The sequence below is a fragment of the Bos grunniens genome, chromosome 26, assembly GCF_055505025.1.
Source record: "Bos grunniens cultivar Pamir isolate PY7600 chromosome 26, Bosgru_T2T1.0, whole genome shotgun sequence".
Taxonomy (NCBI): domain Eukaryota; kingdom Metazoa; phylum Chordata; class Mammalia; order Artiodactyla; family Bovidae; genus Bos; species Bos grunniens.
Window position 1 is genome coordinate 3,477,564 of NC_141190.1, and position 6,052 is coordinate 3,483,615.

General features: G+C 39.0%; 1 pseudogene; it reads right to left on the reverse strand.

Annotated features, from left to right (window-relative positions):
* Positions 1 to 4,281: 4,281 nt before the first annotated feature.
* On the reverse strand, positions 4,282 to 4,935 carry LOC147343956 (arginine-fifty homeobox-like; annotated as a pseudogene).
* Between the last annotated feature and the right edge of the window lie 1,117 nt (positions 4,936 to 6,052).

Below are 6,052 nucleotides of genomic sequence, written 5' to 3' on the forward strand. Positions count from 1 at the left end.
TATTTATAATACACCTCTATTATGTACACTGTAAAGGCAAATGACAATCATATACAGATAAAATATATGCTGATATAATTAGCATAGAATAAGTAGGCAGCATGTGGCATATTATTTAAAAATATTTTCCAAAATTTGATTAACTTGGTTTAATTTACAAAAGAGCAAATTCCTTGATATCTTCATAGACCTCAACATACATATATTTTTTCTATATTAATAGTGCTTATTGTATAGATTATTTTATCTGAATAAGGTAGCAGTATCTGTAAAGTATATAGCTTAAAACCTGTCCCATTAGAATGATCCATAAACGTTCATTACATGCTTACAAATCATACATGAGTATAATATTTTTAATGTATTTAGCCAGAAAATGAAACTAATAGAAAGCCACATTTTAAAATGTTTAACACTAAGGACTTTATATAATTACAGATTTGGGGGTTCCAAGAAAATTTAATATATTTGATATGTTAGCCCCAACTTGCAAACAGAGGAAACTAAGATAGGTTAAGTGTTTAATGTGAGGCCATGGGTGTTCAGCTACATATTATTCTTGGTCATGAAAAAGGTTAGCTTTCAGAGTATATCAAATCCCATCTCTGTTGAAGATGAACATTTTACATTATGTGCGAAAGTATATTTAAAGAACTCAGGGACATACTTACTGATGCCAGGGAAACAGGTTACTTCCCTTTCTAATCTATAATGAATGAAACGATTGAAAGTATGAGAAAATGAAAATAGTGGAACGACAAAAATAGTAATTTTATTGCAAAATCATTCTTGCTCTTATTTTATGTTAGCCTATGAAATAAGGTCATGTTCATCTGATCTACGAATAAAACACATCTTTACAACTGACATACCTACTTGATCATAAAACCAGCAGCCTCAAATTTGATTACGTGGCAGTATGGTTATGTCAATTAGAATTATCAATGCTGTATTTCAACTACCTCATTAAAATAGATGACCAGAGTCTCTATATGATTATAATGATAGAAAAGCACAAATAGTCTTATACTACCTAAAGCAGTATACTTTTTGAAATGGATTAGTTGCAGTGGAAAATGTTATACAACTATATTATGTATTCAGTTCAGTTCAGTTGCTCAGTCGTGTCCAACTCTTTGCAACCCCATGAATAGCAGCATTCCAGGCCTCCCTGTCGACCACCAACTCCAAGAGTCCACCCAAACCCATGTCCATCGAGTTGGTGATGCCATCCAGCCATCTCATCCTCTGTCGTCCCCTTCTCCTCCTGCTTTCAATCCCTCCCAGCATCAGGGTCTTTTCCAATGAGTCAACTCTTCGCACGAGGTAGCCAAAGTATTGGAGCTTCAGCATCAGTCCTTCCATTGAACAACCAGGACTGATCTTCTTTAGGATGGAATGGTTGGCTGTCCTTGCAATCCAAGGGACTCTCAAGAGTCTTCTCCAACACCACAGTTCAAAAGCATCAATTCTTCAGTGCTCAGCTTTCTTCACAGTCCAATTATGTACAATTAAAAGCAAAAGAAGCAAAAAAAAGCAAAAAAAAAAAAAAGCAAAAGAAGATACTGGACAGCTATTTCAAACTGTGTATTAATATCTGGTAGTAAAAAGGGGAAATTCACACATTGATAATATTTTATGTTTTTTTTTTCTTTTTATACAATTATCTCATTTCATTTTAATCACTCAGTTGTGTCCGATTCTTTGCGACCCCATGGACTGCAGCATGCCACTTTTCCCCATCCATCACCAACTTCCGGAGCCTACTCAAACTTTTGTCCATCAAATCAATGATCCCATCAAACTATCTCATGGTCTATCATCCCCTTCTACTGCCTTCAGTCTTTCCCAGCATCAGGCTCTTTTCCAATGAGTCAGTTCTTCACATCAGGTGGCCAAATTATTGGAGTTTCAGCTTCAGCATCAGTCCTTCCAATGAATATTCAGAACTTAGTTCCTTTAGGATGGACTGGTTGGATCTCCTTTCAGTCCAAGGGACTCTCAAGAGTATTCTCCAGCACCACAGTTGAAAAGCATCAATTCTTTGGTGCTCAGCTTTCTTTATAGTCCAACTCTCACATCCATACATAACTACTGGAAAAACCATAGCTTTGATTAGATAGACCTTTGTCAGCAAAAAATGTTTCTGCTTTTAAATATGCTGTCTAGGTTGGTCATAGCTTTTCTTCCAAGGAGCAAGTGTTTTTTAATTTCATGGCTGCACAGTCACCATCTGCAGTGATTTTGGAGCCCCAAAAAAGAAAGTCTGTCACTTTTTCCATTGTTTCCCCATCTATTTGCCATGAAGTGATGGGACCAGATGCCATGATCTTAGTTTGTTTAATGGTGACTTTTAAGATAGCTTTTTCACTCTCCTCTTTCATCAAGATGCTCTTCAGTTCCTCTTCGCTTCCTGCCATAAGGGTGGTGTCATCTGCATATCTGAGGTTATTGATATTTCTCTGGGCAATCTTGATTCCAGTTATCTATTGATAACACAACAGTTATCTATTGTGTAATTTATTTAGCTAGTGAAAGAGTCAATTCCTAGGCAGGTTGATAAGAAGTCTGGGGTTCCCAAGGAGGAGCGAGAGGTCTGGGGCTCTCAAACAGGAGATAGGGGTCTGGAATTCCCAAGGAGGCTGCTGCTGCTGCTAAGTTGCTTCAGCTGTGTTAGACTCTGGCTTCTCTGATAGCTCAGTTGGTAAAGAATCCGCCTGCAATGCAGGAGACCCTGGTTTGATTCCTGGGTCGGGAAGATCCCCTGGAGAATACCCACTCCAGTATTCTGGCCTAGAGAATTCCATGGAAAGTCCATGGGGTCACAAAGAGTCAGACACGACTGAGCCACTTTCACTTCACTGTGCGACACCATAGACGGCAGCCCACCAGTCTCCACCATCCCTGGGATTCTCCAGTCAAGAGCACTGGAGTGGGTTGCCATATCCTTCTCCAATGCGTGAAAGTGAAAAGTGAAAGTGAAGTCACTCAGTCGTGTCCAACTCTACACGACCCCATGGAATGCAGCCTACCAGGCTCCTCTGTCCATGGGATTTTCCGGGCAAGAGTACTGGAGTGGGTTGCATTGCATTCTCCTCTCAAGGAGGCAGAAAGGACATTTTTTTTTTTTTTAACTACATTCCTTAGTAAGGATTATATAACAATAATGTGTCCTGCTTGAGGACATGTTTCTCCTTCCTGAAAAACTTCTGTTATCTTAAAATGTATATTATGGGAGTGGGTCTAGTAAGATCTTTACATCCTCGGGACATTCTTTTGATTAATGGTAATAACCAAATAAAAAGTATATAATTCCCTTGCTAAGACTAGGGCTTGGGGCACTCTCCATCCCCCTTCTGATGTATATGTTGTAAGTTTTCTCTGTCCCTTTTCATACCTTAATAAAACTCTGCTACATGAAAGCTCTTGAGTGACCAAGCCTGGTCCCTGGTCCCAAAGAGAAATCTTCTTCCTCAGAGATCACAAATCTGACCCTTTTCACTATAAGCTATCACTAGTTCCCTATTGTTGGTCACTAGGATCATTTTCAGGTTTTGTTTGTTCAACCATTGCCTGAGTTAATGTTTATATAAATATCATTTGTACAAGTGCACCTACTGGTATACAGATATGGAGGGATGTTTGTAGGGCAGAGTCTAGGAGAGTGGTTGTTGGTTGAAAAAGTAGTGTATGTTTAAAGCTGATCAATGATGCCAGAATTTCCTGCAAAGACATCATTTGCTCCCTCTCTCCCACCCACAGAAAAAAGAAAAAAAGGTAATCAAATTCTCACAAATGGCTAAGAGTATAAATGATTCCTTTTTGTCTCCTTCTTCTCCTTCTCTTTCAAACATTTCTTTCCATAGCTTCGAAGTATATTTTTAATTTAACTCATATTTTCAATGTTTCAGGGCTTTTCTGATAGCTCAGTTGGTAAAGAATCCACCTGCAATGCGGGAGACCAGGCTTCGATCCTTGGATTGGGAAGATCCTCTGGAGAAGGGAAAGGCTACCTACTCCAGTATTCTGGCTGGAGAATTCCATGGACTGTATAGTCCATGGGGTCGCAAAGAGTCGGACACGACTGAGCAACGTTTACTTTCACTGTCAGTGTTTCAGAGCTGGAGAAGTGGATTTCTATCACTCTGAGCACTAGTCTGATAAATTTATAGCATAAAGAAGAAAACATGTGTGTATTCTTGGGAAATATCCCACTATACAGTTCGTTTTTCTCTTTTTCCTATAATGTCTGATATTTATTAATACTTTAATCAGAGAAATCTAAAGTGCACTGTAATGGAGGGGTTTCTGGAGCTCCAGGCTGTCTCTGGACTGTAGATTGCAAAGCTCCAGCTTGTCATACTGAAGCAGGAACCTCTCCAATTAAGGATCTTGCATTTGGACAGCACTTATAGGCATCTCAGGAATGACAGAGTCCTCTACTCAATGGAAAGGGTCCAAGGGCTGACGTGAGAGGGAGCTACAGGAATCTGAAATTCCAGGGAGAAAAGAATGAGGACTGGCTGATGCTGTGGGTGCAGTCTTGGCTGGTAGGACCTAGTTTGGTGGCTTTTGTGATTGCTGATTTTGTTACTGCTGCTGCTTCATCATTTTGACCCGCCGATTCTCGAAGCAAATCTTTACTGTTGACTCCAGTAGGTTGAGTTTTAAAGCAAGTTCTCACTGGGGGATTTTACCTGGAAACATGTTGCATCTAAACAGAGCCTCCAACTCCTCATACTGTGTGTGGGTGAGGGTGAATGAGGTGCATCCACGAGACTTCTTCCATTTTGTAGGACCAGCTGTTATCTGTGAATCATCCTGGAAGTTCATTCTGGAATCATCCATGTAGACAAAAGGGCCCAGCTGGGGATTCTTTTGGACTATTTTGTTCATGAGGGATGCTGACATCTGGCAAGGAAACCCAGTCATGGATTCCCTTGTAGTGCTCTTTTCAAGCCTGCTTTATGTGTCTCTGGAAATGCAGTTCATTTAATGTGCCACCCTACAGGTTTTAAGATCCATCTCTGTCCTTTGGTGGTGATGGAGGTCGTGTCTGACTCTTGTGACCTGATGGACTGCAGCCCACCAGGCTCCTCTGTCAATGGGGTTCTCCAGGCAAGAATACTGTAGTGGGTTGCCATTTCCTTCTCCAGGGGATCTTCCTGACCCAGGAATCGAACTCTGGCCTCCTGCAATGCAGGTGGATTCTTTATCGACTGAGCTATGAGGGAAGCCCCTCTCTGTACTTTAATATACTTTAATTACATGGACAGAATTAGCCACAGACACAGAATATATTAAATTGGGATGTATATCATTGGACTTCTAGGTATTACCTGAATGTGTTAGCTCTCTCCTCCTACCCAAATATTAACACTCACAGAATCTCATTAGAGGGCATGGCAAACATACACACTAGTTAATATAAGCTATAGAGTTTTCTAATGCTAAACTTTTCAGATATTCAGCATATTACCTTCTTGTATCAGAGAAGTTAAACTTAACACCTAAATATTATGGGAAAAAATACTAGAAACAGTGATACATTTGACAATGTCATTAGTGTGTGAGTCTATTTTTGCTATTATGGAAAATAGAAATGAAACATTTTAATAGAAAGAAAAATGCTATTATTTGTTGCTTTGGAATATGACATTTCTAGCCTATAAAGAAATTTGTTGAGCTTGTTTGCCTGATTTTTATCTATATTAATGTTTATGCTAAGAATTTAGTTTTAAAAAAGCATTTTACCAAGAAAATTATTTATTCTTTTTGATTGATCAATGAATTTCATTTCACTGCATTTAGTTCAAATATATATACAAAGATTTGATAATAGAATGATTCATCAGATTCTGATCATTATCTTTTTAATAATTATCTTTCCTAGTTGGAGATTGTGTGTAGATCAAGGCTGAGAGGCCTCACTTTGAAGATGTTTACTATTCCCTGTGCAGCTACTTCATTTTGGGGACTCTGCCCATTCAATTTTTACTGCCTTAACTTCTTATATCCAGCTTCCTAAATCATTGATTCTTCTGGTCACTGT